Source organism: Carassius carassius, chromosome 45 (genome assembly GCF_963082965.1).
Source record: "Carassius carassius chromosome 45, fCarCar2.1, whole genome shotgun sequence".
Lineage (NCBI taxonomy): Eukaryota > Metazoa > Chordata > Actinopteri > Cypriniformes > Cyprinidae > Carassius > Carassius carassius.
Genome location: NC_081799.1, coordinates 1381401 through 1388900, shown reverse-complemented (window position 1 = coordinate 1388900; position 7500 = coordinate 1381401). Strand labels below are relative to the sequence as shown.

The window sequence follows — 7500 nt, the reverse complement described above, 5'->3', positions numbered from 1 at the left end:
CGAATCTTAGCATGTTTGGTACTGGTTACTACTTGGATGGTAGACTGCCTGGGAATAATTCCAGGTGCTGTAAGCTTTTGGGGTTTCTTCCCTACTTATATAATGTACTGGAGATGAGAGTGGCTGATCTTTAAATAGCCCTCTCTTTGCAGCAGTTTTCGCTTACGGCCATACCAACCTGGCTATGCCCGATCTCGTCTGATCTCGGAAGCTAAGCAGGTTTGGGCCTGGTTAGTACTTGGATGGGAGACCGCCTGGGAATACCAGGTGCTGTAAGCTTTTTGGAAATGTTTCACTAATTATATAATAATCTTGCAAAAAAAAAAAAAGAGTCAATGCCCGATCTCCGAATCTTAGCATGTTTGGTACTGGTTACTACTTGGATGGTAGACTGCCTGGGAATAATTCCAGGTGCTGTAAGCTTTTGGGGTTTCTTCCCTACTTATATAATGTACTGGAGATGAGAGTGGCTGATCTTTAAATAGCCCTCTCTTTGCAGCAGTTTTCGCTTACGGCCATACCAACCTGGCTATGCCCGATCTCGTCTGATCTCGGAAGCTAAGCAGGTTTGGGCCTGGTTAGTACTTGGATGGGAGACCGCCTGGGAATACCAGGTGCTGTAAGCTTTTTGGAAATGTTTCACTAATTATATAATAATCTTGCAAAAAAAAAAAAAAAAAAAGAGTCAATGCCCGATCTCCGAATCTTAGCATGTTTGGTACTGGTTACTACTTGGATGGTAGACTGCCTGGGAATAATTCCAGGTGCTGTAAGCTTTTGGGTTTTCTTCCCTACTTATATAATGTACTGGAGATGAGAGTGGCTGATCTTTAAATAGCCCTCTCTTTGCAGCAGTTTTCGCTTACGGCCATACCAACCTGGCTATGCCCGATCTCGTCTGATCTCGGAAGCTAAGCAGGTTTGGGCCTGGTTAGTACTTGGATGGGAGACCGCCTGGGAATACCAGGTGCTGTAAGCTTTTTGGAAATGTTTCACTAATTATATAATAATCTTGCAAAAAAAAAAAAAAAAGAGTCAATGCCCGATCTCCGAATCTTAGCATGTTTGGTACTGGTTACTACTTGGATGGTAGACTGCCTGGGAATAATTCCAGGTGCTGTAAGCTTTTGGGTTTTCTTCCCTACTTATATAATGTACTGGAGATTAGAGTGGCTGATCTTTAAATAGCCCTCTCTTTGCAGCAGTTTTCGCTTACGGCCATACCAACCTGGCTATGCCCGATCTCGTCTGATCTCGGAAGCTAAGCAGGTTTGGGCCTGGTTAGTACTTGGATGGGAGACCGCCTGGGAATACCAGGTGCTGTAAGCTTTTTGGAAATGTTTCACTAATTATATAATAATCTTGCAAAATAAAAAAAAAAAAAAGAGTCAATGCCCGATCTCCGAATCTTAGCATGTTTGGTACTGGTTACTACTTGGATGGTAGACTGCCTGGGAATAATTCCAGGTGCTGTAAGCTTTTGGGTTTTCTTCCCTACTTATATAATGTACTGGAGATTAGAGTGGCTGATCTTTAAATAGCCCTCTCTTTGCAGCAGTTTTCGCTTACGGCCATACCAACCTGGCTATGCCCGATCTCGTCTGATCTCGGAAGCTAAGCAGGTTTGGGCCTGGTTAGTACTTGGATGGGAGACAGCCTGGGAATACCAGGTGCTGTAAGCTTTTTGGAAATGTTTCACTAATTATATAATAATCTTGCAAAATAAAAAAAAAAAAAAGAGTCAATGCCCGATCTCCGAATCTTAGCATGTTTGGTACTGGTTACTACTTGGATGGTAGACTGCCTGGGAATAATTCCAGGTGCTGTAAGCTTTTGGGGTTTCTTCCCTACTTATATAATGTACTGGAGATGAGAGTGGCTGATCTTTAAATAGCCCTCTCTTTGCAGCAGTTTTCGCTTACGGCCATACCAACCTGGCTATGCCCGATCTCGTCTGATCTCGGAAGCTAAGCAGGTTTGGGCCTGGTTAGTACTTGGATGGGAGACCGCCTGGGAATACCAGGTGCTGTAAGCTTTTTGGAAATGTTTCACTAATTATATAATAATCTTGCAAAAAAAAAAAAAAAAAAAAAAAGAGTCAATGCCCGATCTCCGAATCTTAGCATGTTTGGTACTGGTTACTACTTGGATGGTAGACTGCCTGGGAATAATTCCAGGTGCTGTAAGCTTTTGGGGTTTCTTCCCTACTTATATAATGTACTGGAGATGAGAGTGGCTGATCTTTAAATAGCCCTCTCTTTGCAGCAGTTTTCGCTTACGGCCATACCAACCTGGCTATGCCCGATCTCGTCTGATCTCGGAAGCTAAGCAGGTTTGGGCCTGGTTAGTACTTGGATGGGAGACCGCCTGGGAATACCAGGTGCTGTAAGCTTTTTGGAAATGTTTCACTAATTATATAATAATCTTGCAAAAAAAAAAAAAAAAAAAAGAGTCAATGCCCGATCTCCGAATCTTAGCATGTTTGGTACTGGTTACTACTTGGATGGTAGACTGCCTGGGAATAATTCCAGGTGCTGTAAGCTTTTGGGTTTTCTTCCCTACTTATATAATGTACTGGAGATGAGAGTGGCTGATCTTTAAATAGCCCTCTCTTTGCAGCAGTTTTCGCTTACGGCCATACCAACCTGGCTATGCCCGATCTCGTCTGATCTCGGAAGCTAAGCAGGTTTGGGCCTGGTTAGTACTTGGATGGGAGACCGCCTGGGAATACCAAGTGCTGTAAGCTTTTTGGAAATGTTTCACTAATTATATAATAATCTTGCAAAAAAAAAAAAAAGAGTCAATGCCCGATCTCCGAATCTTAGCATGTTTGGTACTGGTTACTACTTGGATGGTAGACTGCCTGGGAATAATTCCAGGTGCTGTAAGCTTTTGGGTTTTCTTCCCTACTTATATAATGTACTGGAGATTAGAGTGGCTGATCTTTAAATAGCCCTCTCTTTGCAGCAGTTTTCGCTTACGGCCATACCAACCTGGCTATGCCCGATCTCGTCTGATCTCGGAAGCTAAGCAGGTTTGGGCCTGGTTAGTACTTGGATGGGAGACCGCCTGGGAATACCAGGTGCTGTAAGCTTTTTGGAAATGTTTCACTAATTATATAATAATCTTGCAAAAAAAAAAAAAAAAAAAAGAGTCAATGCCCGATCTCCGAATCTTAGCATGTTTGGTACTGGTTACTACTTGGATGGTAGACTGCCTGGGAATAATTCCAGGTGCTGTAAGCTTTTGGGGTTTCTTCCCTACTTATATAATTTACTGGAGATGAGAGTGGCTGATCTTTAAATAGCCCTCTCTTTGCAGCAGTTTTCGCTTACGGCCATACCAACCTGGCTATGCCCGATCTCGTCTGATCTCGGAAGCTAAGCAGGTTTGGGCCTGGTTAGTACTTGGATGGGAGACCGCCTGGGAATACCAGGTGCTGTAAGCTTTTTGGAAATGTTTCACTAATTATATAATAATCTTGCAAAAAAAAAAAAAAAAAAAAAAAAGAGTCAATGCCCGATCTCCGAATCTTAGCATGTTTGGTACTGGTTACTACTTGGATGGTAGACTGCCTGGGAATAATTCCAGGTGCTGTAAGCTTTTGGGGTTTCTTCTCTACTTATATAATGTACTGGAGATGAGAGTGGCTGATCTTTAAATAGCCCTCTCTTTGCAGCAGTTTTCGCTTACGGCCATACCAACCTGGCTATGCCCGATCTCGTCTGATCTCGGAAGCTAAGCAGGTTTGGGCCTGGTTAGTACTTGGATGGGAGACCGCCTGGGAATACCAGGTGCTGTAAGCTTTTTGGAAATGTTTCACTAATTATATAATAATCTTGCAAAAAAAAAAAAAAAAAAAAAGAGAGTCAATGCCCGATCTCCGAATCTTAGCATGTTTGGTACTGGTTACTACTTGGATGGTAGACTGCCTGGGAATAATTCCAGGTGCTGTAAGCTTTTGGGTTTTCTTCCCTACTTATATAATGTACTGGAGATTAGAGTGGCTGATCTTTAAATAGCCCTCTCTTTGCAGCAGTTTTCGCTTACGGCCATACCAACCTGGCTATGCCCGATCTCGTCTGATCTCGGAAGCTAAGCAGGTTTGGGCCTGGTTAGTACTTGGATGGGAGACCGCCTGGGAATACCAGGTGCTGTAAGCTTTTTGGAAATGTTTCACTAATTATATAATAATCTTGCAAAATAAAAAAAAAAAAAAGAGTCAATGCCCGATCTCCGAATCTTAGCATGTTTGGTACTGGTTACTACTTGGATGGTAGACTGCCTGGGAATAATTCCAGGTGCTGTAAGCTTTTGGGGTTTCTTCCCTACTTATATAATGTACTGGAGATGAGAGTGGCTGATCTTTAAATAGCCCTCTCTTTGCAGCAGTTTTCGCTTACGGCCATACCAACCTGGCTATGCCCGATCTCGTCTGATCTCGGAAGCTAAGCAGGTTTGGGCCTGGTTAGTACTTGGATGGGAGACCGCCTGGGAATACCAGGTGCTGTAAGCTTTTTGGAAATGTTTCACTAATTATATAATAATCTTGCAAAAAAAAAAAAAGAGTCAATGCCCGATCTCCGAATCTTAGCATGTTTGGTACTGGTTACTACTTGGATGGTAGACTGCCTGGGAATAATTCCAGGTGCTGTAAGCTTTTGGGTTTTCTTCCCTACTTATATAATGTACTGGAGATGAGAGTGGCTGATCTTTAAATAGCCCTCTCTTTGCAGCAGTTTTCGCTTACGGCCATACCAACCTGGCTATGCCCGATCTCGTCTGATCTCGGAAGCTAAGCAGGTTTGGGCCTGGTTAGTACTTGGATGGGAGACCGCCTGGGAATACCAGGTGCTGTAAGCTTTTTGGAAATGTTTCACTAATTATATAATAATCTTGCAAAAAAAAAAAAAAAAAAAAAGAGTCAATGCCCGATCTCCGAATCTTAGCATGTTTGGTACTGGTTACTACTTGGATGGTAGACTGCCTGGGAATAATTCCAGGTGCTGTAAGCTTTTGGGTTTTCTTCCCTACTTATATAATGTACTGGAGATTAGAGTGGCTGATCTTTAAATAGCCCTCTCTTTGCAGCAGTTTTCGCTTACGGCCATACCAACCTGGCTATGCCCGATCTCGTCTGATCTCGGAAGCTAAGCAGGTTTGGGCCTGGTTAGTACTTGGATGGGAGACCGCCTGGGAATACCAGGTGCTGTAAGCTTTTTGGAAATGTTTCACTAATTATATAATAATCTTGCAAAAAAAAAAAAAAAAAAAAAAAAAAAAAGAGTCAATGCCCGATCTCCGAATCTTAGCATGTTTGGTACTGGTTACTACTTGGATGGTAGACTGCCTGGGAATAATTCCAGGTGCTGTAAGCTTTTGGGTTTTCTTCCCTACTTATATAATGTACTGGAGATGAGAGTGGCTGATCTTTAAATAGCCCTCTCTTTGCAGCAGTTTTCGCTTACGGCCATACCAACCTGGCTATGCCCGATCTCGTCTGATCTCGGAAGCTAAGCAGGTTTGGGCCTGGTTAGTACTTGGATGGGAGACCGCCTGGGAATACCAGGTGCTGTAAGCTTTTTGGAAATGTTTCACTAATTATATAATAATCTTGCAAAAAAAAAAAAAAAAAAAAAAAAAAAGAGTCAATGCCCGATCTCCGAATCTTAGCATGTTTGGTACTGGTTACTACTTGGATGGTAGACTGCCTGGGAATAATTCCAGGTGCTGTAAGCTTTTGGGGTTTCTTCCCTACTTATATAATGTACTGGAGATGAGAGTGGCTGATCTTTAAATAGCCCTCTCTTTGCAGCAGTTTTCGCTTACGGCCATACCAACCTGGCTATGCCCGATCTCGTCTGATCTCGGAAGCTAAGCAGGTTTGGGCCTGGTTAGTACTTGGATGGGAGACCGCCTGGGAATACCAGGTGCTGTAAGCTTTTTGGAAATGTTTCACTAATTATATAATAATCTTGCAAAAAAAAAAAAAAAAAAAAAGAGAGTCAATGCCCGATCTCCGAATCTTAGCATGTTTGGTACTGGTTACTACTTGGATGGTAGACTGCCTGGGAATAATTCCAGGTGCTGTAAGCTTTTGGGTTTTCTTCCCTACTTATATAATGTACTGGAGATTAGAGTGGCTGATCTTTAAATAGCCCTCTCTTTGCAGCAGTTTTCGCTTACGGCCATACCAACCTGGCTATGCCCGATCTCGTCTGATCTCGGAAGCTAAGCAGGTTTGGGCCTGGTTAGTACTTGGATGGGAGACCGCCTGGGAATACCAGGTGCTGTAAGCTTTTTGGAAATGTTTCACTAATTATATAATAATCTTGCAAAATAAAAAAAAAAAAAAGAGTCAATGCCCGATCTCCGAATCTTAGCATGTTTGGTACTGGTTACTACTTGGATGGTAGACTGCCTGGGAATAATTCCAGGTGCTGTAAGCTTTTGGGTTTTCTTCCCTACTTATATAATGTACTGGAGATGAGAGTGGCTGATCTTTAAATAGCCCTCTCTTTGCAGCAGTTTTCGCTTACGGCCATACCAACCTGGCTATGCCCGATCTCGTCTGATCTCGGAAGCTAAGCAGGTTTGGGCCTGGTTAGTACTTGGATGGGAGACCGCCTGGGAATACCAGGTGCTGTAAGCTTTTTGGAAATGTTTCACTAATTATATAATAATCTTGCAAAAAAAAAAAAAAAAAAAAAGAGTCAATGCCCGATCTCCGAATCTTAGCATGTTTGGTACTGGTTACTACTTGGATGGTAGACTGCCTGGGAATAATTCCAGGTGCTGTAAGCTTTTGGGTTTTCTTCCCTACTTATATAATGTACTGGAGATTAGAGTGGCTGATCTTTAAATAGCCCTCTCTTTGCAGCAGTTTTCGCTTACGGCCATACCAACCTGGCTATGCCCGATCTCGTCTGATCTCGGAAGCTAAGCAGGTTTGGGCCTGGTTAGTACTTGGATGGGAGACCGCCTGGGAATACCAGGTGCTGTAAGCTTTTTGGAAATGTTTCACTAATTATATAATAATCTTGCAAAAAAAAAAAAAAAAAAAAAAAAAAAGAGTCAATGCCCGATCTCCGAATCTTAGCATGTTTGGTACTGGTTACTACTTGGATGGTAGACTGCCTGGGAATAATTCCAGGTGCTGTAAGCTTTTGGGTTTTCTTCCCTACTTATATAATGTACTGGAGATGAGAGTGGCTGATCTTTAAATAGCCCTCTCTTTGCAGCAGTTTTCGCTTACGGCCATACCAACCTGGCTATGCCCGATCTCGTCTGATCTCGGAAGCTAAGCAGGTTTGGGCCTGGTTAGTACTTGGATGGGAGACCGCCTGGGAATACCAGGTGCTGTAAGCTTTTTGGAAATGTTTCACTAATTATATAATAATCTTGCAAAATAAAAAAAAAAAAAGAGTCAATGCCCGATCTCCGAATCTTAGCATGTTTGGTACTGGTTACTACTTGGATGGTAGACTGCCTGGGAATAAT

At 42.6% G+C, this 7500-nt stretch overlaps 21 non-coding genes across 21 annotated transcripts; all 21 read left to right on the top strand.

Annotated features, from left to right (window-relative positions):
• Positions 1-160: 160 nt before the first annotated feature.
• On the top strand, positions 161-279 carry LOC132128531 (5S ribosomal RNA). The gene has a single exon (XR_009428115.1). It is a non-coding gene; the product is annotated as a 5S ribosomal RNA (ribosomal RNA).
• Positions 280-507: 228 nt separating this feature from the next.
• LOC132128530 (5S ribosomal RNA) lies at positions 508-626 on the top strand. Its single transcript, XR_009428114.1, has one exon. It is a non-coding gene; the product is annotated as a 5S ribosomal RNA (ribosomal RNA).
• Positions 627-860: 234 nt separating this feature from the next.
• LOC132128529 (5S ribosomal RNA) lies at positions 861-979 on the top strand. Its single transcript, XR_009428113.1, has one exon. It is a non-coding gene; the product is annotated as a 5S ribosomal RNA (ribosomal RNA).
• A 231-nt stretch (positions 980-1210) lies between these two features.
• LOC132128528 (5S ribosomal RNA) lies at positions 1211-1329 on the top strand. The gene has a single exon (XR_009428112.1). It is a non-coding gene; the product is annotated as a 5S ribosomal RNA (ribosomal RNA).
• Positions 1330-1563: 234 nt separating this feature from the next.
• On the top strand, positions 1564-1682 carry LOC132128100 (5S ribosomal RNA). The gene has a single exon (XR_009427814.1). It is a non-coding gene; the product is annotated as a 5S ribosomal RNA (ribosomal RNA).
• Positions 1683-1916: 234 nt separating this feature from the next.
• LOC132128526 (5S ribosomal RNA) lies at positions 1917-2035 on the top strand. Its single transcript, XR_009428110.1, has one exon. It is a non-coding gene; the product is annotated as a 5S ribosomal RNA (ribosomal RNA).
• A 238-nt stretch (positions 2036-2273) lies between these two features.
• Positions 2274-2392, top strand: LOC132128525 (5S ribosomal RNA). The gene has a single exon (XR_009428109.1). It is a non-coding gene; the product is annotated as a 5S ribosomal RNA (ribosomal RNA).
• A 235-nt stretch (positions 2393-2627) lies between these two features.
• Positions 2628-2746, top strand: LOC132128042 (5S ribosomal RNA). Its single transcript, XR_009427759.1, has one exon. It is a non-coding gene; the product is annotated as a 5S ribosomal RNA (ribosomal RNA).
• A 229-nt stretch (positions 2747-2975) lies between these two features.
• Positions 2976-3094, top strand: LOC132128524 (5S ribosomal RNA). Its single transcript, XR_009428108.1, has one exon. It is a non-coding gene; the product is annotated as a 5S ribosomal RNA (ribosomal RNA).
• Positions 3095-3329: 235 nt separating this feature from the next.
• Positions 3330-3448, top strand: LOC132128523 (5S ribosomal RNA). The gene has a single exon (XR_009428107.1). It is a non-coding gene; the product is annotated as a 5S ribosomal RNA (ribosomal RNA).
• Positions 3449-3687: 239 nt separating this feature from the next.
• Positions 3688-3806, top strand: LOC132128522 (5S ribosomal RNA). Its single transcript, XR_009428106.1, has one exon. It is a non-coding gene; the product is annotated as a 5S ribosomal RNA (ribosomal RNA).
• A 238-nt stretch (positions 3807-4044) lies between these two features.
• On the top strand, positions 4045-4163 carry LOC132128520 (5S ribosomal RNA). Its single transcript, XR_009428104.1, has one exon. It is a non-coding gene; the product is annotated as a 5S ribosomal RNA (ribosomal RNA).
• A 234-nt stretch (positions 4164-4397) lies between these two features.
• LOC132128518 (5S ribosomal RNA) lies at positions 4398-4516 on the top strand. Its single transcript, XR_009428103.1, has one exon. It is a non-coding gene; the product is annotated as a 5S ribosomal RNA (ribosomal RNA).
• Positions 4517-4744: 228 nt separating this feature from the next.
• On the top strand, positions 4745-4863 carry LOC132128517 (5S ribosomal RNA). The gene has a single exon (XR_009428102.1). It is a non-coding gene; the product is annotated as a 5S ribosomal RNA (ribosomal RNA).
• A 236-nt stretch (positions 4864-5099) lies between these two features.
• On the top strand, positions 5100-5218 carry LOC132128516 (5S ribosomal RNA). Its single transcript, XR_009428101.1, has one exon. It is a non-coding gene; the product is annotated as a 5S ribosomal RNA (ribosomal RNA).
• Positions 5219-5462: 244 nt separating this feature from the next.
• On the top strand, positions 5463-5581 carry LOC132128515 (5S ribosomal RNA). The gene has a single exon (XR_009428100.1). It is a non-coding gene; the product is annotated as a 5S ribosomal RNA (ribosomal RNA).
• Positions 5582-5823: 242 nt separating this feature from the next.
• On the top strand, positions 5824-5942 carry LOC132128513 (5S ribosomal RNA). The gene has a single exon (XR_009428098.1). It is a non-coding gene; the product is annotated as a 5S ribosomal RNA (ribosomal RNA).
• A 238-nt stretch (positions 5943-6180) lies between these two features.
• On the top strand, positions 6181-6299 carry LOC132128512 (5S ribosomal RNA). Its single transcript, XR_009428097.1, has one exon. It is a non-coding gene; the product is annotated as a 5S ribosomal RNA (ribosomal RNA).
• A 234-nt stretch (positions 6300-6533) lies between these two features.
• LOC132128511 (5S ribosomal RNA) lies at positions 6534-6652 on the top strand. Its single transcript, XR_009428096.1, has one exon. It is a non-coding gene; the product is annotated as a 5S ribosomal RNA (ribosomal RNA).
• Positions 6653-6888: 236 nt separating this feature from the next.
• LOC132128510 (5S ribosomal RNA) lies at positions 6889-7007 on the top strand. The gene has a single exon (XR_009428095.1). It is a non-coding gene; the product is annotated as a 5S ribosomal RNA (ribosomal RNA).
• A 242-nt stretch (positions 7008-7249) lies between these two features.
• LOC132128509 (5S ribosomal RNA) lies at positions 7250-7368 on the top strand. Its single transcript, XR_009428094.1, has one exon. It is a non-coding gene; the product is annotated as a 5S ribosomal RNA (ribosomal RNA).
• The last annotated feature ends 132 nt before the right edge of the window (positions 7369-7500 follow it).